Genomic DNA, 26,374 nt, shown 5'->3' on the forward strand with positions numbered 1-26,374 from the left:
ATTTTCTAACCCATGGGTAAATAATGAAAATATCGAGTTCAATTATTATTATTATTATTATTATTACTATTATTATTATTATTATTATTATTAGTTATGTACGGACTTTATTTGGTATAAATCGTGGTCGTAACAAAACACGTGAGGTTATGTCACGACCCATCTGCTATATGTATATTAATGTGAGTTTATTTAATGTAAGAACATGTAATTAACAGAACGGTATATAATTTATTATTACCTGTAAATATGGTGTATAAATCCAGTGTAATGTTGTGCAACACACGCTAATAGTCCAGAACAACGCATCTTGTCACTAGAGTTGTATAGAAAATTCCATTCATTGTAAATAGGTTATTGGAGACTAGAAATTACGAGAAAACATGCTGTGTCATACTTTTCTAGAAGCCTGGCCAGGAAATGTATATAAAAATGCAGCCTTGGGAGTTGGAGTAGAGTTTTTAGCAAGACTTGTAGTGGAAGTCGTTAGCCGAATGGGTGCACTCATGATGTAATTTTGTTGAGTTGGTAATCGGTTGACATGCTAATGTAGCAATCTCCTCCTTCGTAGAAGTGTTTTGTTCAAAATAGTGGTTAATTAATGTGTATATAATTTGTAAATATGATAGTGTACACAATTGATAGCATCGCGTGTGTGCGTGTTTGTACTTACAACAGGTGTAGAAGATGAGTTCTAACATGGAAATAAAACTTTACCGTAACCACGTTCATATATTTTCTTCTACGTGTGAGGAAGAACGTTTGGCCATACTTTATTTTTACACCCCGTTTAAACAAACTTGGTTAACGAGAGTATGTCTGAGATGAAACTTTCCCATCACTAGCGAACTCCACCGGTATTCTGCTCTAGCTCTATTTAGTAGCCTAAATTCATAACGTCAGTGGATATCAGAATATAATATTATTTGTACGGTGGGGTCATAGATCACAGTCTTATCTCCATGCACGTCGGTTGACTGGTTCTCTCTAGTTTGCTTTCGAGTGGTCAGATCGATGACGATGTCAAAAGTAGTCAGGTAGAATAGCGACCATATCAATAAACCCTGTAGACCTTCAATATTGACCGCCAGGCCATTTGATAGTTTCTTTCTCCTAAGGCTGATGCTATGCGTTTTAGCAGAGAAACCATTCAATTCACTGTACAGTAATTTAATATTATATGTCCATACTTATGCAAGTAAATTCAATACTTTGATATGATTTTCTTTCCGAGAATATATCAATGAATATCGCGAGCTGATTCCACCGTTTTTAAACCATTGTTTCAAAAAGTTCAAGGACCGACTATGGCTAATTAGCCTTCAACTCGATCTGAAAATCATTTGTGTTGGCTATACTTATTATCAATCTTTATTGTCTGTTGTATTTTAGCTCCTCAATTGAGGTTAACCCGCCCCTGTGGTGTAGTGGTTAGTGTGATTAGCTGCCACCCCCGGAGGCCCGGTTTCGATTCCCGGCTCTGCCACGAAATTTGAAAAGTGGTACGAGGACTGAAACGGGGTCCACTCAGTCTCGGGAGGTCAACTGAGTAGAGGTGGGTTCGATTCCCACCTCAGTCATCCTGGAAGTGGTTTTCCGTGGTTTCCCACTTTTCCAGGCAAATGCCGGGATGCTACCTAACTTAAGGCCACGGCCGCTTCCTTTCCCCTTCCTTGTCCATACCTTCCAATCTTCCCAACCCCGACCAAGGCCCTTGTTCAACATAGCAGGTGAGGCCGCCTGGGCGAGGCACTGGTCATCCTCCCCAGTTGTATTCCCCGACCCAGAGTCTGAAGCTCCAGAACACTGCCCTTGAGGCGGTAGAGGTGGAATCCCTCGCTGAGTCCGAGGGAAAAACCGACCCTGGAGGGTAAACAGATTACGATACGACGAATTAAGGTTAGCGTCAGGAAATGCATCCGGCCATAAAACATGCCATACAATTTCATGTCATCTCATCCGCGACCCCATATCAAGAAACGGTGGTAAGATGTAGAAACACATTGTTGTATTCACCTGTAGCGGACAAATGAAAATGTTCATGTTCGTTGCTGAAACCATTTTATGTGAATCTTAAATATTCAGCCAACCGAGCAAGTGGTTGTGCGATTTGGGTCACGTAGCTATCAGCGTGCATTCGGGAGATAGTGGGTTCGAACCGTACTGTCATCAGACCTGAAGATGGTTTTCTGTGGTTTCCCGTTTTTACACAAGCAAATGCTGGGGCTGTGCCTTAATCATTAAGGCCACTAACTCTGATGGTATGAGCGGCCGCATTTCATCAGATCATTCGCGAATTCAGTGCTTCACAACAGCGAATTGTCCAGAATCATCTCCTCGCAATTGGGTGCAGAAGCCACCGTCCCACTAGCTACATCTGCTCACAGCACGTCATAATGCACAAGCAATGGCCTAGGCAAAGAACCAGCACCATTGGACACTCGAAATATAGAAAAAGATCGCCTGGACAGATGAGTGAGGTACCAGTTGGTACAGGCCGATGGAAGGGTACGCATGCGTCGTAAAGCACATCAGACAAAGGAGCCTTCATACCAGCATGGTACAGCTCAGGCTGGTGGTGGTGCTATCTTTCTATGGGGGCCGTTCACATGGAATAAAATACGGCCGCTGGTACACCTGGCAACATCCGTCTACGGCGAACGATACAGGAACCTGCTGCCATGTCATGTTCACCCATTTATTCGCCTTCAGTACCCAGAAGGAGACGTGTGCCTACAGCAAGACTCCCGAATTGTGGCCAGTTCGTTCGATGAAAACTTCACGGACAGGAGGCAGCCTGCCTAGCTCCTTGGGTCATCCGGCCTCAGTCATAATGAACACAACTGGGATGCTATCGAGAGGAATGTGCCTACCATCTTCCAACCAATCTCCGTGTATTATGGGAAGCTGTGTGGTGGTCATGGACTAGTACGTCTCCCCAAAGCTTCCGATGTGGTGTGGAGTCTATGTCATGATGCCATCGCAGCCATCATTCTGTCCTCGTCCTTCTCATGCTATTGGAATCGGAAGTTCGTGATCAATCTTCGGACCTTCCCTCATACTTGAGTTAAATGATTAGACTAACTGCACAGTAATAAGAAAGGCGTGTTTGATTCTGCTGGAAGACATGTGGATTCGATTTCTAGTCATAAAGACGAGAAAATTAAAAATGAGATTACTATAATTGTTCTAGAATTAAAGAGACTCCGGAATTTTGCCCATTATGACTTACTTAACCTGCTAGAAGCCAACGATGTGGTGATGTTACATTTAAACACTGTCAGCTGCAACCGACGTCAGATGATCGAACAGAAGGACAGCGTTCAACTGACTACGTCACTGAGGTTTGAAAAGTAGAAGTGAGTACTAAAGTTAATGCCTGCACGTAAAAATGCGTACAGTAAACAAGTCTTTCCCACGGAGTACCGAGTTTACGACTAGTGGAAGTTTCTGTTTTCCACTTCACTCCTATAGCCTATAAGGGGATCGGTTTCTGAGGCTGGTGGTTCCCTGGAGAAAATATATAGAATAGAATCACTGTAATTGCCAAGGTGTTAATATAAGGAAAGACACCCATTCGAGAAATCACATTAACTAGGTTGTAAACACATGTTACAGGTCTCATCACATCGTTATGGGGGCATTTGTGGCTTGTAGTAAGGATGTGAAGGATAGAACTGGTAAAGATACAAAGAAAGCATCACGGCTTTTCCTGGGTTAATCCGACAAGGAAGTAGTGTTACGAAAATATTGTAAACTTTGGGCTGGGAAGACTTGCGAGCAAGGAGACGAGGTGCTCGGCTAAATGGTATGTTTCGAGTTCTTAGTGAAGAGATAGTGTGGAATGACATTATTATTATCATCACCTATATAAATATGAAGAAATATCGAAGGTCTACTGGAAAGGGCGAACACAGTGGCTTCCAGTCTTAAAATATTTAATCGACTGAGATCTCACGGAAGGTCAAAGCAGCGATGGATAAGCATATTTCACAGCGACATCAGTGCAGCAGATCTGAGACCGACATTTTTTAAATGTATTGACTTTAGGTACCAGACCAAACAGTCAGCTAGAAATACATTAGAAAAATATATTAAATATACACTGAGAATACATAGACATATACGAATCTTCCATAATATTGTATTGGGATTACGTTCTGAGTCCTTACAGAATGCTCACACACACATACTGTGCACAGAGAAAAAAAGAAGAAATTAGAACCCTGCAACTGCAGTATGATTAGTTATTTTTTCCGATGCCGTATCGCGTCAAACTTTATAGTCTTAAATTGGTGTCTTTTAAGAATATGACGATTGAATTATACACCTCTGGTTGTTGAGATGATAAAATGCACTGTATGTTGAGTGGTAGTTGGAGGTTCAATGAAAGCAAAGTTGTTATGACTTTCTTCCGCTGTACATTATAAAGATGGCACGAGAAGAAGATGTGGTTGAGGTCAGCGATTGCTTGGCGGTCGCAGGAACATTGAGGCAAGTTTAGGACTCCTATCCGGTAGAGATGATTTGAAAAATTGCCGTGATTGAACCTTAAGCGAATAATAGAAGTGAGGTATCAGCGACAAGCATTCCAAGAACCAAGGTTAGAGAGGAGAGTATGGTTGGACTGCAGCGTATTGTTTTCCCCGTTGCCTTTTTTGTAATGTACCATTCTTCTTTAGTTTGTGTCCGGGAATGCTGCTTGATACGTAGCACATAGTCTCGAATAGACACTGGTGAATCTAGTCGATCATCCAAATGCGTTGCTGCTCTAGCGAGCCGGTTAACATATTCACTGTGTTGGATACCTTTATGCCTAGGTATCCAAAGGAAGTGTAAGTTATGGAAATATCTGAATGATCTGTATTTGATGAACCGTTAGTTTGTATGTAGCAGGTGACTGTATATTCTTCAAGACACTAAGAGAGTCAGTAATTATAAGAACTGCTGATGGTTTAACTCTTAAACTGTTTGCTAGAGCTTCGGAAATAGCGACAGCTTCTGCTGTAAAAATACTGCAGTCATTTGGTAAAATAAATAAACGAGATTCTTCAGTTGCGGGATAATAAAAAGCGCATCCCACTGCAGGCGGTGAGCGTATTTTTGAGCCATCAGTGAAGATCTGAAGAGCATTGGGCCACTGGCTTTGAGTATATTCTACAAAGTAAGACTGAACTCTGGTTATAGGAAGTAAGTCTGTTATAAGAAGATGCATTGGAATAGAAAAAGATAAGTAGAAGTACGGAATTTCTAATGCAGGGTAAGACTTGTGGGATGTTTACGATGGAAGTATGGGGCGTAGAAACTGAAAACTGTTCAGAAGAAAAATATGCCCGTACTATCTCGTAACGGTTTCTAAATCACCCAGACTGCTGCAAATTGGTGGATCATTGTTGTACATCCTGGCTAATACAAATCTGCTAAATACTGTCGACGTACATCAAGAGGAGGCTCGGCGCACTCTAGTAACAACGCATTTGTTGGGGTCGAAGCCATTGCTCCAATGCAGGTTCTGACACAGCTATACTGTATTCTGTCCAGCTTGCACAGAGCGATTTTGCTTCCGTTATGATAAAACATACTCCCATGATCCATTTTGGATCGGATTAAACTGCGATATAAGAGAAGGAGAACACAGAACACCCCACCATGTTCGGGTGAGAGCACGAAGAATATTCAGAGTTCGTTCCAGTTTTGGTGTAAGCTCAGATGTATGTAGAGACCGATTTAAACGCCACATGGAAGTGGAGACGGTATAATAGAAGCGCAAACCCTGCGAATTTAGTGTGACAATCGGGCCGTGAAGCTGTTGACTTGAATTCGGGAGATGGTCAGTTCGAACTCCCCTGTCGATTGCCCTAAAGATAATTTTCCGAGTTTTCCTATTTTCACACCAGGCAAATTCTGGAGCTGTACCTTAGTTAAGGTCACGGTCGCTTCCTTTCTTGTGCCAGCCCTTTCCCATCCGTCGTCGCCACAAGACCTAACTGCATCCGTGTGACGTAAGAACAGTTTTTTTTTACTTTTTTAATTACAAGTTGTTTTAAGTCGCACCGACACAGGTAGGTCTTATGGTGACGATGGGAAAGGAAAGGGATAGGCGTGGGAAGGAAACAGCCGTGGCCTTAGCTAATGTACAGCACCAGCATTTGTCTGGTGTGAAAATAGGACACCACGGAAAACCATCTTCAGGGCAGCCGACAGTGGGGTTTGAACCCACTATCTCCCGAATACTGGATACTGGCCGCACTTAATTGAGTGCAGCTATCGAGCTCAGTTCGTAAGAACGATAACAAAGGCATGAGTAGGAGCACAACTTAGAAGAAGAAGGGATTGGTTATAAAACCAAACTTGTAGTCTTACATGACTTTTAGTATCATAATCATAGACACAGGGCCAACAGTTTTATGTGGATATGGAAGCGCGGGACGTGAAATTTCGTATCAAAATTCCCTTATGGATCACCCGGGATTTGAATCATGGCCGCCTTAGTAAGACGCCCACGACAATGCCACTCGGCAATCACGTCCCGGGGTCGGATTTATTTATTATACCTGGGTACACTAGGCAGGTTGGTAAATATACATTATAAACCCGCAGTGGATTGTCGGAGATCAGACTGACACAAGTATTACTATATTTGTAAGGACTGCATTGTGTACCGACTTTGTTGCGTTAGAGGAAGCAGTGCCAACGGAAGCCCGCATGGAGGATAAATTTACACGAAGCGAGAGTGAAGGTCGCATACACACAAGGCTGAACATGTCACTTTACGCTTCATTAATTATTTGAAGAGTATTTGGGAGCTAGTCTGTCGTAACGTAGGAGATCTACCAATTGGAACAAAGCTTTTTTGTCCCCCAAGTCATGGTTTGAATTTCAAGACGTATCTTGTTTAGAGGTCAGTGAACTGGACTGGTCCGTATTTCTAGACCAGAAAGGCCAATACTTCATAATATTGGTTATATTAGTTTCTCTCAAGTGGATGGTGTTTGGTGGTGGTGACTTCTTTTCAACGTGGATGAATGTTTTTGGACTGGGGTCCACCTGAAATTAGTGTCATCATTTTTCCCTGTAACATTGTCGTAAAAGAACTCCTATTGGACTAAATTCTGGCACCTCGGCGTCTCCGAAAGCCGCAAAAGTAGTTAATGGGGTGAAAAGCCGAGTATTAACTATTATTAATGAAGTAAAATCCTTGAACTTGAACTGGGCGGAAAACGAACCCAGGGCCTGACGGGCACGCTACCTCTACACCACAGTGCTGGCTAATAATAATAATAGCCAGGAATGGAATGAATGAAACCCCCATCTAGGGGCGAGGATAGGAAAGGTGCCGGCTGCTGGTGGTATTAATCGTTTTATGAGCTGATGTTTGATGGTGGTGATTGACTACAATTATCACAATTACCCCTTCTTTATATTAATTAGGATTAAAGTGGAAGAGTTCTAATCCTTCAAACAATCAGGGTGCCAGAAAAAGATAGTGAAGGGCAACGAAGGGCGTGAAAAAAGGATTCCGAAACAAAAAAAAAGCAAGCAACTTTGTAGTCTTACGTGACTTTTGGTATCGTGACCATAGTAATAGAACGTCCAGTTTTACTAGAAGCAAACCACCGGAACAGGAATCGTCATTCCAAAAATCTAACGTGCATTGAATGTGATTCCAGCTGCAGCCACCTGGAAAGAAGCCAGATTCGATGACACTCGGCTACTTCTTCTTCTTTCTTCTTTTCCTACTGCTGTTCCCACACAAATGGGGTCGCGGGTGCGAACTGCGGAGCACATATGGATTTGGCCCTGTTTTACGGCCGGATGCCCTTCCTGATGCCAACCCTATATGGAGGGATGTAGTCACGATTACGTGTTTCTGTGGTGGTTGGTAGTGTGGTGTGTTGTCTGAATATGAAGCGGAGAGTGTTGGGATGGATACAAACACCCAGTCCCCGAGCCAGAAGAATTAATCAGAAGCGATTAAAATCCTCGACCCGGCCGGGAATTGAACCCGGGACCCTCTGAACCGAAGGCCAGTACGCTGACCATTCAGCCAATGAGTGGCGATGACACTCGGCTACGATTATTATTATTATTATTATTATTATTATTATTATTATTATTATTATTATTATTATTATTATTATTATTATTATTATCGGTTTTATGTCCCATTTAACGACGCCTGAGAAGTATGCAAAATACTAAACTCTAATAAAGACAATTTTACCACGTTTTACGATTTTTGGTTTACGTCGCATCGACATAGATGCCTCTTAGGCGATAATGGGATAGGAAAGGGCTAGGAGTGGGAAGGAAGAGGCATTGGCCTTTTTAATTGGCCTTATTATGGGACAGTCTGGTGTGAAAATGGGAAACCACGGAAAACCATCTTCTGGGATGCCGACAGTGGGATTCGAACCCAGTATCTCCGGAATGTAAGTTATTAACTATGTTATCCAAACCGTTCAGCCACTTGCCCGGAAAACACGAATAAAGCGCTCTTCTTTTAATAAGATGCCAATTTACACGATGTTTCACGCCCTATTATGTACCTCTCTTTTTTTTTCACCGGGCGAGTTGGCCATGCGGTTAGGAGCGCGCAGCTGTGAGCTCGCATCCGGGAGATAGTGGGTTCGAATCCCACTGTCGGCAGCCCTGAAGATGGTTTTCCGTGGTTTCCCATTTTCACACCAGGCAAATGCTGGGGCTGTACCTTAATTAAGGCCACGGCCGCTTCCTTCCCATTCCTAGGCCTTTCCCGTCCCATCGTCGCCATAAGACCTATCTGTGTCGGTGCGACGTAAAGCAAAATAGCAAAAAAAAAAATGGGAAGGAAGCGGCCGTGGCCTTAATTAAGGTACATCCCCAGCATTTGCCTGGTGTGACTTTTCCTATTACCCAGTTTAAAAGTTTAATAATTCTTCAGGCTACCCAATGTACTCGTACTTCTGTATGAGCTAAGTAAGACTTCTAGAATTTTCAGCTCTAGCTATGAAACTTGATCTTGCCCTAGACTGTGCACGAATCTGAATCTGCTTTAAGAGTATTGCGTTTCGTAGGTTCGATAAGGCTTCTTCCTCATGAGGCATCTGGCGAGCGAAATTGAAACTTGAGAAGCAATAGCCATTCTGCATGAAATTATTGTTCACTTGTCCACCTCGTTAAGTGGAGGGAAGTAATCCGGAAGATGTATACATTGCATGGCATATTTCCGTATGAAGAACTATTGGGCCAGGAGAAGAGCTCAATAAATGGTGATTCTGCGTGGTCCTAAGTGACTCATTCACGCAGAAGGAGGATAATCTGTACTAATACATAAAGAGGTAAAGTTTGTATGTAATGGCTAATCTCAGGAACTATTGGACCGATTCTAAAAATGATTTTACTAATGTAAATATTCATTATTCCTGAGGGACATGGGTTGTATTTGTTTCAAAACAATATGAGGGGGTGGGGGCACGGGGAGATATAAAAATACTAGGTTAATATAGGCGAAATATCGAATTTGTCGTACATGGACGAGACAAAGCTCAATTTAAGCCCCTTGACGCAAAGAACAAAGCTCGGCAAGCCCTACGGGCTCAAAAAGCAATCTCTTTTAACACACTTTTTTTGAAAATCCACTTAAAGGGGTGAAATAATTAAAATTAGTATCTTCTTCTACCGCTTTTCACACACCTGTTGGGTGAAAACTGTGCCGGACATGTGGATTTGACCCTGTTTTACGGCTGGATCCCCTTCTTAACGCCAACCCCTATGTAGGGATATAATTACTATTGCGTGTTCCTGTTGTGGTTGGTAATGTGGTGTGTTTTGAAGATGATAGTGTTGGGACAAACACAAATAACCTGTCCCCGAGCCAGATGAATTAATCACACGCGATTAAAATCCCTGACCCAGCCAGGAATCGAACCCGGAACCCTGTGAACCGAAGGCCTCAACGCTGACCACTCAGCCAAGGAGTGGGGCAGTTTTTGAAATGAGTATATCTACAGTATATCTCATAAACTTAACATGGTACAGGCGTGAAAATTGGTATTTGAAATTTCCTTTAAAAATAAAGAAGCACGTATTTTTTTTGTTTTCGGAAAATCAACTTAAGTTGAAGTTAAGTGAAGAAGGAGTTGAAATATCTTTATGAGGATACCTAAGTTATATCTCAAAAACTAAGATGTTACAGACGTGAAATTCGGTATTTGGAATCTCCTTTAGAAATAAAGGGTTCGAGCCCCACTGTCGGCAGCCCTGAAGATGGTTTTCCGTGGTTTCCCATTTTCAAACCAGGCAAATGCCGAGGCTGAACCTTAATTAAGGCCAAGGGCGCTTCCTTCCACTCCCTAGGCCTCTCCTATCCCATCGTCGCAATAAGACCTATCTGTGTCGGTGCGACGTAAAAACAAATAGCAAAAAAGAAATAAAGGAACTTTCTTTTCGACTTAAAAGATGACTTTTTTTTTTTTGCTAGTTGCATTACGTCGCTCCGTCACAGATAGGTCTTATGGCGACGGTGGGACAGGGAAGGGCTAGGAATGGGAAGGAAGCGGCCGTGGCCTTAATTAAGGTACAGCCCCAGTTTTTGCCTGGTGTGAAAATGGGAAACCACGGAAAACCATTTTCAGGGCTGCCGACAGTGGGGTTCGAACCTACTATCTCCTGAATACTGGATACTGGCCTCACTTAAGCGACTACAGCTATCGAGCTCGGTAGGACTGTTTCTCACATGTAGAATTGCATGTCGTATGTTTCAGATTTAGTTCTGCCAGTAGCCTGGTCATCTAAGCCCCAAAAGGTAATGCCACATATGTGGTTTACAAAGACGTTCTGGGGTAAATGAAATTCAATTTTTCGGTGAGTCTTTATACTTTAGGGATTTTCAGATAATATCTTAGTGCAGTACCGAAGAACAATTACTTTTTATCAACTTACGTAATCCTCGCGAGCGAAGTCGTGGGTAACAGCTAATAATAATAATAATAATAACATACATACGTCTTCATTATAGACTTTTATGTCTTTCAGCGTTCACTCTGCAAGCCTCTACGAATTTAATGACTACCCCCACAATTCTCTATTTGTAACTACTTCTGTGGCTTCGTTTAGTTCTATACCTCTTATTTTTAAATCGTTAGAGACTGAGTATAACCATCGACGTCTTGGTCTCCATGTACTTCTCTTACCCTCCATAACCGAGTCCATTAATCTCCTAGGTAGTGTGGCTACTCCAACCACTACTCTTATACCTTCATATCTTCCACATAATATAAATAACATTTGTTTGAGCGCCAGTTGCTTTTTTTAAGAAAAACAACAAAATTCGGTAGAGCATACCTCTTATATCAATTATCTCAAGGCGTGAGGTGATAAACTCACATATCTGGCAATATACAGGGATATGGATCAGGACAATATTAAATTACTGTTGCATTTCCACAATTGAGGATTGTACATGGAACTGGAATCACTTATTATAATTAAAAATAAAACTGAGTTTATGACTAAATTTACGTCACAATGAACAATCATTTACGTCTTTTAATTTAACAAAAGAAATATGACGTGAGATTTGCGGTACAAAGAAAAGGAAAATTTAATCTAAACAAAAAAAGCTATTGGCATGAACTTGAAGTGAGATGTGATATCGCCGCTGATTACTCTCTTCTTCATGTTATGAATGCATAACATGTCTGATGCTTTAATTACCTGTTGTCTGCATACACCGCTGTTGAACTTGAAATTCTTGGGAAAACCTGTGAGCTGAAGTCGGGAGCCGTCTGTTGTAATCTTCTTATATAACAAGGAGTTGGCCTACATACCATGTACGCGGGTAGGGAGCTCCAATGTAATTACGTCCACTCAATATATTTTAAATAATTGGAAAATATTATTGAAACATCTTGTGAAGTCCATCCTCACAAGAAGATGATGTTTCTTTATCAGCATAGTACCCGTCTCTGTTCGGATACAAGCACCACTTGTAGACTTCCTCGACGATTACCTCTTCAAACACAACTCTTAGCTCTGACCATCACACTAAGACCACTTCTTCCATTTGATACATCTGACTGTTACTTATGATCTGCACGATCTCAACTGCTTATGAACTGAGTACTATCAACTGAATAGATATGATGAACTGAGTGATATCATCTGAACTGAGTAAGAACAGAATACCTCTCCCCACCGTCGCCTTGACTTTATATAACCTCGCGATGACGACTCATCTCCCCACTCACTGTTCATCCCTTCCACTTCCACATACAGTAGCTGGCGAATACTGACACTTGGTCGCAATCACGTGTCCACGCACTGATGTCATCAGTCATGTGTCGTCTAAGCGTACCCAAGCGGTCCAAGAATGACTATACCGAATGCGTCACCGGGAAATCTCCTTGTACACAACATTCCCAGTTAAACATAGCCTCGATTGCAAAATACTATGCCAGCTCATCTAGCCAAAGTTACAAGCCACAGCATGACAATATGAAACCAACAAATCTCTCTTACTACAATACAGAATAATTACAAACATATTCACTTAACCTATGATGAAATACAATAATATACGTGATACCTAATTATTACAGTCTAAATGATGAGAAACAGAATATATAAATCTAATGAATCGGGTTAATAATGATAATAATAATAATAATAATAATAATAATAATAATAATAATAATAATGATAATAATAATAATAAATACAGAATGGATTCTGTAACCCAGTTGTACGGTTACAGAACGCCTCCCTCATGAAATAATCGATTAAATGAATCGATTGATTCATGAAATATATACATAACATGTCTGAAATCGAGTACACCATAGATACATGTATAAAAAATGCCCTTTACAAATTTGGGTACATAGTATCATCCATCTGGATGTTCGTTGTTACACATATAAAACATTGATCAATTATCATTTTCACTTTGATTATACAGTATTATTTACATACAGATTACATTTCTTTCTCACTTCTGTCGTTTCAAACGTTCATTGAGTGTTCAAAAGTAATTCTTGAAGACATTTCATTATATACACTGTCTCCAAGCACTGGAGTTTATTGCACTGCCGTGCCTCACTTATTATCACAACACACGCTAATTTCACTGAAGTCCTGTTCGCAATGCCAGCTTCATAAAATATGGTGAATTAACATAATAATGAAAATTAATCAACAAACTCACATGATATATTTCTTAAGATTTCTTATATTGTATGTGCCTACGATATTTCCTTCCTTGTCTTCTAATGAATAAGCACATTTCCCAATCCGTTTCACTACGGTGAAGTATCCCTGATATAACAAGAAAAACTTAGAAAATTGACCAGCTTCTGCTGATGACGGGAGTGGCACTCTGAGTAAAACCTTGTCACCAAGCTCAAATTCATCCAATTTAGTCTTACAAAAATTATCATGCACAATCTTACCGTGTTATCCTTCTTAGGTATAATAACAAGTGGATTTAAATTAGGACTACATGATGGTTCAATTATATTATAATCTAGCATGATGTCAATCTGCTCTTCAACCGCGCTAGCGTATTTTAACGGAATGGGATATTTCGGTCCTACAAAAGTTGAGTTATCAATAACATTAAATTTGTGTTCGTAAAGATGTGTTCTACCAGGCCGATCGCTAAAAACATCACTATGTGATATCAATAATTCACACAATTCGTCCTTCTGACTTTCCGCTAAATTACATTTCTCCACTGTCTCATACAATTCATCTCTAGAATCTCTCTGTATGGACACATGGCAGACATCAATATTTTTCCTAATATTAGGAATTTCACAAGATCCTTCCGTACTAGAACACACTTTATTCGCACTAATTTCAGACAAAACATCATATGGTAAACTGACTTCCCTGCTACTCTTTCCCCAAATAAGATTGACATGACACAGATCAAAATTTAATTTAGCCTTGTGACCCGTTAACCAGTCGGTACCTAAAATAACGGCATAAACTAAATTAGGCACAACTAAGCATGGTTGGAAAATACATTCTCCACTTATGCTAATGGGGACAGCTATTTGTTTATTCACTCTTTGAGACTTGTTTCCAACAGCTGTTACGATGAACGTATTCCTCACTGGAATTTCCGCTACCTCATACTTCTCTCTCAAAACTTCCTCATACAGCTTGGAATTTACACATGACTTCTCACTACCAGAGTCCAACAAAATCTTAACTTTTCTGCCCCATATCAGCAGTTCAATCGTCGGTGTAACAGTAACACTACTTAAATTATCCTCATTACATAATATAAGATCACTTAACAAATCTTGCCTTATATCTAAATTTAAATTACACTTATAAAATTTATTGTCTACGATTAAGTCGTCACTTAAAACATTTGAATTATTGCTACTTAGGTCACAATCATGTTCACTTACAACTATAGGCTGGTCGACATTGACATGCTTATCTACCTTATACGTGAACTCACCATTTACGGACTGTCTCAGTGACCTGTTTATACAGTCCGTTGCGCGTTTAAAGTACTTGGTTCGGTTACGACTTGTTGGTTACACACCTCAGTCGGCCTCCCCTGTTGCCTATTTCCTCTAGCGTCATTATTATTATTATTATGGCCTGTATTCTCTCGCCTCCCAGCTTCTGGTTGATTACCATAATCACGCCTCCCAGTCCTGAAATTTTCCGAACTATTCTGATAATTTCTCTCCCTGTGGAAATTATTATTAGGTCTCTCCTGATATTCTCTTCTGTAGTTACGATTATTCATAGTCCTGTCCTGATTATTAGATTGGTTACCCCTTCCTTCTACATTCCTATTTAGTGTCCTACTATTATTCAAGCTACTACCTAAAGCATCAAAACTTTCCAACAAAATCTCCATTTCCTTAATAGTCTCCACTCTTTGCATACAAACAGCTTCTCTTATTCTATTGGGATAGTGCTTAGCCATAAGTCTAACTATATCAGCCTCAGGTCCAATACATTCTAAATTTCTCCACACCAAAACATGAGCCAAAAAGTATTCAGTCATTCTAACACCCTCGTTAGAATTATACCTGCCAAACATTACTCTCTCTCTCTCTCTACTCTGAACACCTTCACTCCAAAATTTAGCCATGAATTTCTCCTTAAATTCAGTTAGACTAGACATCGAGCTTTTATATACTTGAAACCAAGACTTAGTCTCTCCTACGAAAGCATTAGATAAGATCTCCAATACAGTTTCCCAGCTAATAATATTGTCTCTTAATTGAACAGCAAATTTCTTCTCTACTACTCTCATAAATTCCATCGGGTTAAATTCTTTCCCAGAAAACTTAGGTAAGTCATGATCTCTAGTGATTAAACCATTATTTACAATTATCTCACGTACATTTCTACTATCACGCACTTCTTTCTGGAGTACTCTCTGGCAACTCAGAAATTTTTCTTCCAATGTTTCCTCAGCTTTTTCTTCAATTTTTCTTAACTTCTCCTGTAATTTTTCTTCCGATTCTCTCACCTTCTGTGATAATGATTTTTGTTCACTCTCTAGATCACCTACTTCTCCAAGTTTTCTTTCCACCTGTTCTACCCTACTAATACTGTGCCCGTCATAGTCAGTCTGCGAACACGAGACACCCCAGGGGTGCTCAGTTCGGTGGCTATAGGCTTATAAAATAAATGAATGTGGCAGGATTATCATAGGGTTCATCAAATAAGCACGTTCCAAGTATAGAACATATATGACACTTTTATTTAATTAAATGCAATATTGGCCATCCTGAAATCTATGATTATGATTATGATCGTTACGTTATGGAATTTAATATGGTTCTTGATGTAACAAACCTATGTGCAATCAAATGGGATGGTACACGACAGTTATTTCCCTGACATTCTAACAGAGTATTTACATTGTAAAAATTTTTTTTTATCGTCTTCAAAGTTATTAAGTTATTTGTTTAAAGTTGAATTAAAAATTTTCATTCAGAAAAATGAGGTCTGGGCCAAGCCTTCATCGACAATCTGGAAAAAATGCAGTAATTGTAAGAACGAGTATAATAAAGAAATATCCAAGATTCAAAAAGTTAACACTTATGGCAAAATAATAAAATTTACAGTCGTTATCTTAACAATAAAATGAAAAGTTAAATTTGCCTTGGTTTTCTCTAAGTTAATCCGAGACGTCGGATATACCTGTTCACGTCGTCTCACATCTCTTTCCGTGAGAATTTATACTGAACGTTAAGTATTTGACCAATAATTAAACAAAATAAAACGCCTCCTGGGCTTGCAAACGTAAGTAAATGGGGAGAATACCATCCATGTGGAAATCCTGTCCACTATCAATCGATAATATCAGTGTCACATATTTCAGAACAGAACACATAAAAAATAATCCTCCAAATACTAACAAATTACTACTTCTACAGCTAACTACGGAAATTGTCAAGAAGACTGTAAGTACCAAGAAGAAAATATCTACACTATGTACATGTCGACGAGTGTCGATCAACCGTATTACTCTCCTGTTAACGAATTTATTGAGTTACAGCAAGATTGAGTTATCACATGAGAGCGAAAAATTGCATCAACGAATAGGCTGGTATAGTCACGAATCAGATATTATTTAGATATTTCGCCGAAGACCTGTTCTTCAGACCTAAGGCCTTCTCGAACATTCATCTGTACCTTGAGCTTGAAATTACTGGATTACTTGAGAAAATTTGGGATATTCCCACGAATTAAAAAGTACATCGATTAACATGGACTTTCATTTTCTTCATCTGAAGACACTAACATTAGACTACACTGCATTTATCGCGAATAATCCATTAACATGTGAAAAGCTCAGTTTCACGAAGATTTGTGTCATGCACAATTATTCCATATATTCTACCCGTACAGTGTACCACAATGACGACCCTAACTTGTCGCATCTTAATCTCAAATATGTGTAGTCATGAAATATCAGGACCTACCAGCGTCCTACAAATACATAATATCCACTTAAAAGTGTCTCGATGATTAATTACTCTAACTAATTATCACATGCTCCCAATGCACATGTTCACATTAAATTCGTACATAGAATTCGGACTCAATATCCCGATGACACGTTGTCTCAGACACGAGGTACAAGTAGAAGTTCCATTACAAGGAAAATATAGAAAATGTGGACGAAATATCCTACCATTAAATCCATCGGACATAAATTAATTCATATTCGTGACGAAATTTACTCAATAAGCAAAGATGGTGTCGATAACACATGGATAACTCTATCAGAACCCTCACTGTCAAATTCATGGCCACATGGTCATTAAGTAATCACATGTGTCAGTTTTACGACGTATTCGAGCAAATAAACAACCATAAAAAGTGTCAAAATAGCTTACTAAGAAGAAAGAAAGAATAGAACAAAACTACATAGAACAGATATAAATGAGACGTAATCGACTTAACTTATAGAGAAATCTTCATGTCTGGAAGTCTGGGTTCTCAATCAGCCATGCCAGGACGAAAGAATCTGCATCCCGACGCCGCCAACGATGGTCAAAGGTTTAGAACTTCATGGTGAAGCACTGGTAATCCATGATGTGAGATTCCGTCCTCTTCTGGAAATATTCACGTCCACGTCTTCCGCGTCCACTCGTAAGAAAGCTGAAACTTACACAAAATGCTTTAGAGTAGGCTCCAAACACACACGTAACTGTATTTTGGAAATGACACGTACTTAAGGGATTAATATCTGCACATTCGACGTCTGATCACAGCACTGTTCTAAATTGTATCCAATTTTCAGACGTGTAGAGCACAGGAGTGAAGCCAGTATTCACGACGTTCCACGCTGAGCGACTGAAGGTGATAGTCCAGGACACGCTAGTGTGTGTGTGAGAATGAGTATTCGTATCACATGACTTAAATATCATGTCTGGTGCACATGCACGGAAGTAAAGTCAATTTAGGAACTAAATTCTTCTACTGTACGAATCTACAACTTCATCACCATATTAGCCACAAGGTCGTGCAAATTATTTCAAAATTTCAGTTTTTAATTTATATCCTCTAAATGTGCTATTTTTTTTATCCAGTTTATTTTAATTTAGCCCTTGAGCCTTCCGTAATTATGCACGTCGCCACCAAAGATATTACAAATATTTCATTCATATCATTCCTCGCAATTACAGGTGACACGCGCTGGCCTCCTTCTTTCACTCGCCAACCTTCATTTTTTTATTTTTATTCCAGCCGGCCGCTCTCTGCACAAAAAAACTCGTTCTCGCCCCTGTCCAAGGTCGCGCGCACCCCATCTCGCCGACAAGCGAACACAAGCCGCACCAACACCTGTTCACTCATTTGTGGCCTCACGGTCACATCCACCTCTTACTGGGACAAAAATTTTTAAACAAGGTTAAAAATTTTTAGATCATGTTCATTCCTTAAAATGTGGTCAGTATGCTGTCTACTTCACTGTTTAATTTTCCATGGTATTTATAATTTCCAAGCATCTGTCAGTTGTCTGAACGGTAATCATTCTGCACGACACAAACTGGTATTTCTTCGACAGCCGACCTGGGTCTTTTCTTTTTTCTTTCTTCACTCTTCTGCTTTACGGTAGAGTCTTAGGTTCGAGGCATTGAATATAACTGTTCGTAGGAGAGTAATAGTTTGATATCTTCACATTGGAGTCTTTCTTCTGGCACCCTGATTTTCAGGTTGATATTGTGGTGCCGAAGGATTTAATCTATCGTCATGAGGTGAATTCCGGTGTCGCTGGAACTGTGGGCTCTCGGCTCCCATCACATCTGGATCAGTGTCTTGATTATGAATGGCGTCCTTCCATTTTGAGCCTTTTTCAGTTTCCTTCCTTAATTCTTCAATGTACCTCATGCTTTCTCGATGACGGTTCTCCATCTCGTCTCTGAAATTCCGGTAGTTACGATCTGAATAATATCTAGGTCTATCATAGGGCCTATTCCGTCTGTAGTCCTGTGGTCGGTCCCGCATCCTGTAATTTCCCCTTCTTCGGACATTCTTCGGATCTTCCATCCTGTCCTCTCTGGGTCTCGTTCTTCTCTCTTCCCATCGACGATCGTACGCTCTGGGATGGTTTGTGTACTCTTTAGGTCCACTCTGATTTCCGTTTTCAGGCATTGGAGTCGAATTCCGGTTTTTCGGAGTGTCTATTACGTTGACCTGATAAGTATTGCTCCTTTGAGTTTTCGGTAGTGTTGAGACATTCATAGTATGGTCGAGTTGTCTGAGGATAGCCTCAGCCTGCACCGCAGTCTGAACATTGGCAGCAATGAGTAAGCGCTGTACTTCCACAGGAAACTGCTTTGTTATCGCTTGAACCAACTCATTTTCAGATGGTGGAGTGTCGAGGTCTTTCATTCGTCGTACTTGATTACAGAAGTAATTAGCGTACTGCGTCTGCCCATCTGTGGAATATTTTCGTGAATACAAATCCAACCGTAGTGCTTGTTGCAGATCCGCTCCCCAGTATCTCTGTAGGAATAAGCGCTTGAAACCTTCATAGTCTTCAAACGTATAACGGAAAGCATGGTACCAGTTGAGCACGTCTCCCTCTAAAAATTTCTCCGCTGTTCGCAGATGTTTTTCAGTAGGGATCTTCTGTTCACGAATATATTCATCAAGGTCCCTAATGAAATTTTTAGGTGTGACCCCGTTTAAGTTGTTGAATTTTCTAGGCCTCTCCTCGCTCATTCGGATAAAATTAATGATTTGAGGTACGCTTTGTGCCGGTGTAGTACTGAGATTTACTGTGGGTTGTTCAATGTGAGTAATATTCTGAGACGATTCAGCTACGGGCGATATTCCTTCTGTTACAGTAGATTTAGCCTGTACGACCTCTTCGACATTACTCTGTCGGTCCATTAATGATGTCACTAAGACCCTAGTGCTCCTATCCTGCAACTTCAAGAATCCTACTTCTTTTTCTAATTTTTGGAGGGCGTCCATATTTTCCTCCATCTTCTGTTTTCCGGACTTGACATCTCCGGCAAGATTAATAATTTGTTCGAGTATTTCCGACTTGTCCTTGTCAATCATGCTCTTGATATCATCGAACTGGAGTGAAATATCTTGTATCTCCATTTGGTTGACTGAGATACTGTCCTTTACGGAACGGAGATCATCGTCGACCTTCTCTTTTATTTTCTTTAAGTCTTCTGTGACCTCTCCTCTAAGATTTTTCACTTGTTCTGACATCTCTTCTTGTGCCGTAGAAATCTCTACCTTTATAACATCTATCTCCTTCCTCACAGATTCAATGTTATTTCTGACTAGGACTACGTCACTCTGAAGAGCGGTGACCTTCCCGGTGATAACCTTATTATCCTCTTTAATCTGGCTCGTCAAAGTAACAACTTGTTCCAGGGTTTTTTTCTGATTTTCCCTGCACTCTAACACGATATTGTCAATCCGACAACTAGTTTCCTCCAGTTTTGCATATAGTTCGTCACGACCCTTTTTCGCCTCTTCCTGTATCGCAGCACCCATAATGTTCATTTTTTGACTCAACCGTTCATTACTATCTTCCTGAATTTTCCTAAATTCCTCTTTATTCTCTTCCTGCATTTTTCTACTCTCTTCCTGTAGTTTTCTACTCTCTTCCTGTGCTCTCCTACTCTCTTCCTGTATTTTTCTACTCTCTTCCTGTATTTTTCTGAGTTCCTCTTTATTCTCGTCCTGTGCTCTCCTACTCTCTACTGTCAGAGTCTCTAATAACTTCCTAATCTCCTCGAGATCCATTCTATTATTCATAAAGTGACCTGTGTCAGCAAACGCCGAAATGCAGAAACTTTCCCCCCAGACATGTTGATTGTGATAAGGCAAATTCAAGTTTCATGAAGAAAATTCCTAACCCTCATTTTTCCATGTGAAACACATCATCATAAGTAAAATATTCTGAAAATTCCGCGTACTCTGTTAGAATTTTACCTAACTGGGATGGCATTAAATCTGAAATGAACCTGCCGAACCTTGAATAATTAATAATTTGAGCAAGTCAATTTAAACCACGTGGAGAAGCAATTAAATAAGTTCCACGATGGATTAAGCCACTTTTAAGCCACAAATCGAGCCCCACGGAAGGGACTAGCCACTAAGATGCCCCACGTTGGGCGCCACTAAGATGTGCCCGTCATAGTCAGTCTGCGAACACGAGACACCCCAGGGGTGCTCAGTTCGGTGGCTATAGGCTTATAAAATAAATGAATGTGGCAGGATTATCATAGGGTTCATCAAATAAGCACGTTCCAAGTATAGAACATATATGACACTTTTATTTAATTAAATGCAATATTGGCCATCCTGAAATCTATGATTATGATTATGATCGTTACGTTATGGAATTTAATATGGTTCTTGATGTAACAAACCTATGTGCAATCAAATGGGATGGTACACGACAGTTATTTCCCTGACATTCTAACAGAGTATTTACATTGTAAAAATTTTTTTTATCGTCTTCAAAGTTATTAAGTTATTTGTTTAAAGTTGAATTAAAAATTTTCATTCAGAAAAATGAGGTCTGGGCCAAGCCTTCATCGACAATCTGGAAAAAATGCAGTAATTGTAAGAACGAGTATAATAAAGAAATATCCAAGATTCAAAAAGTTAACACTTATGGCAAAATAATAAAATTTACAGTCGTTATCTTAACAATAAAATGAAAAGTTAAATTTGCCTTGGTTTTCTCTAAGTTAATCCGAGACGTCGGATATACCTGTTCACGTCGTCTCACATCTCTTTCCGTGAGAATTTATACTGAACGTTAAGTATTTGACCAATAATTAAACAAAATAAAACGCCTCCTGGGCTTGCAAACGTAAGTAAATGGGGAGAATACCATCCATGTGGAAATCCTGTCCACTATCAATCGATAATATCAGTGTCACATATTTCAGAACAGAACACATAAAAAATAATCCTCCAAATACTAACAAATTACTACTTCTACAGCTAACTACGGAAATTGTCAAGAAGACTGTAAGTACCAAGAAGAAAATATCTACACTATGTACATGTCGACGAGTGTCGATCAACCGTATTACTCTCCTGTTAACGAATTTATTGAGTTACAGCAAGATTGAGTTATCACATGAGAGCGAAAAATTGCATCAACGAATAGGCTGGTATAGTCACGAATCAGATATTATTTAGATATTTCGCCGAAGACCTGTTCTTCAGACCTAAGGCCTTCTCGAACATTCATCTGTACCTTGAGCTTGAAATTACTGGATTACTTGAGAAAATTTGGGATATTCCCACGAATTAAAAAGTACATCGATTAACATGGACTTTCATTTTCTTCATCTGAAGACACTAACATTAGACTACACTGCATTTATCGCGAATAATCCATTAACATGTGAAAAGCTCAGTTTCACGAAGATTTGTGTCATGCACAATTATTCCATATATTCTACCCGTACAGTGTACCACAATGACGACCCTAACTTGTCGCATCTTAATCTCAAATATGTGTAGTCATGAAATATCAGGACCTACCAGCGTCCTACAAATACATAATATCCACTTAAAAGTGTCTCGATGATTAATTACTCTAACTAATTATCACATGCTCCCAATGCACATGTTCACATTAAATTCGTACATAGAATTCGGACTCAATATCCCGATGACACGTTGTCTCAGACACGAGGTACAAGTAGAAGTTCCATTACAAGGAAAATATAGAAAATGTGGACGAAATATCCTACCATTAAATCCATCGGACATAAATTAATTCATATTCGTGACGAAATTTACTCAATAAGCAAAGATGGTGTCGATAACACATGGATAACTCTATCAGAACCCTCACTGTCAAATTCATGGCCACATGGTCATTAAGTAATCACATGTGTCAGTTTTACGACGTATTCGAGCAAATAAACAACCATAAAAAGTGTCAAAATAGCTTACTAAGAAGAAAGAAAGAATAGAACAAAACTACATAGAACAGATATAAATGAGACGTAATCGACTTAACTTATAGAGAAATCTTCATGTCTGGAAGTCTGGGTTCTCAATCAGCCATGCCAGGACGAAAGAATCTGCATCCCGACGCCGCCAACGATGGTCAAAGGTTTAGAACTTCATGGTGAAGCACTGGTAATCCATGATGTGAGATTCCGTCCTCTTCTGGAAATATTCACGTCCACGTCTTCCGCGTCCACTCGTAAGAAAGCTGAAACTTACACAAAATGCTTTAGAGTAGGCTCCAAACACACACGTAACTGTATTTTGGAAATGACACGTACTTAAGGGATTAATATCTGCACATTCGACGTCTGATCACAGCACTGTTCTAAATTGTATCCAATTTTCAGACGTGTAGAGCACAGGAGTGAAGCCAGTATTCACGACGTTCCACGCTGAGCGACTGAAGGTGATAGTCCAGGACACGCTAGTGTGTGTGTGAGAATGAGTATTCGTATCACATGACTTAAATATCATGTCTGGTGCACATGCACGGAAGTAAAGTCAATTTAGGAACTAAATTCTTCTACTGTACGAATCTACAACTTCATCACCATATTAGCCACAAGGTCGTGCAAATTATTTCAAAATTTCAGTTTTTAATTTATATCCTCTAAATGTGCTATTTTTTTTATCCAGTTTATTTTAATTTAGCCCTTGAGCCTTCCGTAATTATGCACGTCGCCACCAAAGATATTACAAATATTTCATTCATATCATTCCTCGCAATTACAGGTGACACGCGCTGGCCTCCTTCTTTCACTCGCCAACCTTCATTTTTTTATTTTTATTCCAGCCGGCCGCTCTCTGCACAAAAAAACTCGTTCTCGCCCCTGTCCAAGGTCGCGCGCACCCCATCTCGCCGACAAGCGAACACAAGCCGCACCAACACCTGTTCACTCATTTGTGGCCTCACGGTCACAATACATTTCCTAGTTTCTTGCCCCACTGTATTGGTTATCTTTTCAAACCTTTCTTCTACTAACTCATTGATTTCTCCTTTATTGGACTCGATCTTGGCGCCTAATTCATCAATCTGTTTGATGCATGTCTCACTAATTTGCTCTATTTCCGTATGGAGATTGCTCCGACCCAATTCCATCTCCGCTCTGATGTCACTACACTCCCTATTTACCTTACTTTCTAAATTATTAATTTGCTTACTTATTTCTAACACCTTATGATCTATCTTATTACTAACATCATCAATCTTCTTATTAATACTATTTATGACCTTACTCTGAGCTTCAATTTTCCCACTCATAATATTATTCTGAGATTCAATTTTCTCACTAATGACCGCCTCAATTTTCTCACTCATAATATTATTCTGAGATTCAATTTTCTCACTAATGACCGTTTCAATTTTCTCACTCATAATATTATTCTGAGATTAAATTTTCTCACTAATAACCGTTTCAATTTTCTCACTCATAGCATTATTCTGCTCAGTCATTTTGGACATCAGCAAATTAAATAAACCCAGGTCAATCACCCCTTTACTTTGATCTTGCGTGACAGCGTTTTCCTCAGTTTCAACTATTTTCTGACTTTCAGCAGGTCCCACCTTAGTCACCAACTTTCTATTTATGTTACCACCTTGGATTTCCTTGGACACAATAACCTCAGCCTCATCACCTGACTGCATATTGCTATCCTTGTCCATCTTCGGTTTCCTACTTATTTTTCGCGATCTCAAAGCTATTTCCCCTTGCAATTCCTCTGACATTACCCCTTAAATACAAACTTCAACAAAATGACCTTCCTAACATTACTCGGTGAATTTAACATGTGCGTACTCATTAAAAGAACTGATCCATGTATATTGCCATTCAGAAACACTTATTCTGAACCTTTCGAGTCCCACGTTGCTGGCGACACGTTGTGGCTACTCCAACCACTACTCTTATACCTTCATATCTTCCACATAATATAAATAACATTTGTTTGAGCGCCAGTTGCTTTTTTTAAGAAAAACAACAAAATTCGGTAGAGCATACCTCTTATATCAATTATCTCAAGGCGTGAGGTGATAAACTCACATATCTGGCAATATACAGGGATATGGATCAGGACAATATTAAATTACTGTTGCATTTCCACAATTGAGGATTGTACATGGAACTGGAATCACTTATTATAATTAAAAATAAAACTGAGTTTATGACTAAATTTACGTCACAATGAACAATCATTTACGTCTTTTAATTTAACAAAAGAAATATGACGTGAGATTTGCGGTACAAAGAAAAGGAAAATTTAATCTAAACAAAAAAAGCTATTGGCATGAACTTGAAGTGAGATGTGATATCGCCGCTGATTACTCTCTTCTTCATGTTATGAATGCATAACATGTCTGATGCTTTAATTACCTGTTGTCTGCATACACCGCTGTTGAACTTGAAATTCTTGGGAAAACCTGTGAGCTGAAGTCGGGAGCCGTCTGTTGTAATCTTCTTATATAACAAGGAGTTGGCCTACATACCATGTACGCGGGTAGGGAGCTCCAATGTAATTACGTCCACTCAATATATTTTAAATAATTGGAAAATATTATTGAAACATCTTGTGAAGTCCATCCTCACAAGAAGATGATGTTTCTTTATCAGCATAGTACCCGTCTCTGTTCGGATACAAGCACCACTTGTAGACTTCCTCGACGATTACCTCTTCAAACACAACTCTTAGCTCTGACCATCACACTAAGACCACTTCTTCCATTTGATACATCTGACTGTTACTTATGATCTGCACGATCTCAACTGCTTATGAACTGAGTACTATCAACTGAATAGATATGATGAACTGAGTGATATCATCTGAACTGAGTAAGAACAGAATACCTCTCCCCACCGTCGCCTTGACTTTATATAACCTCGCGATGACGACTCATCTCCCCACTCACTGTTCATCCCTTCCACTTCCACATACAGTAGCTGGCGAATACTGACACTTGGTCGCAATCACGTGTCCACGCACTGATGTCATCAGTCATGTGTCGTCTAAGCGTACCCAAGCGGTCCAAGAATGACTATACCGAATGCGTCACCGGGAAATCTCCTTGTACACAACATTCCCAGTTAAACATAGCCTCGATTGCAAAATACTATGCCAGCTCATCTAGCCAAAGTTACAAGCCACAGCATGACAATATGAAACCAACAAATCTCTCTTACTACAATACAGAATAATTACAAACATATTCACTTAACCTATGATGAAATACAATAATATACGTGATACCTAATTATTACAGTCTAAATGATGAGAAACAGAATATATAAATCTAATGAATCGGGTTAATAATGATAATAATAATAATAATAATAATAATAATGATGATAATAATAATAATAATAATAATAATAATAATAATAATAATAATAATAATAAT

At 39.6% G+C, this 26,374-nt stretch overlaps 1 protein-coding gene across 1 annotated transcript in view; it reads left to right on the plus strand.

The window, feature by feature from the left end:
* LOC136884470 (uncharacterized) overlaps positions 1 to 26,374 on the plus strand; it is a 384,282-nt gene that overhangs the window by 258,278 nt on the left and 99,630 nt on the right. The gene's annotated exons all lie outside the window — the stretch shown is intronic.

The sequence above is a fragment of the Anabrus simplex genome, chromosome 1 (genome assembly GCF_040414725.1).
Source record: "Anabrus simplex isolate iqAnaSimp1 chromosome 1, ASM4041472v1, whole genome shotgun sequence".
Taxonomy (NCBI): domain Eukaryota; kingdom Metazoa; phylum Arthropoda; class Insecta; order Orthoptera; family Tettigoniidae; genus Anabrus; species Anabrus simplex.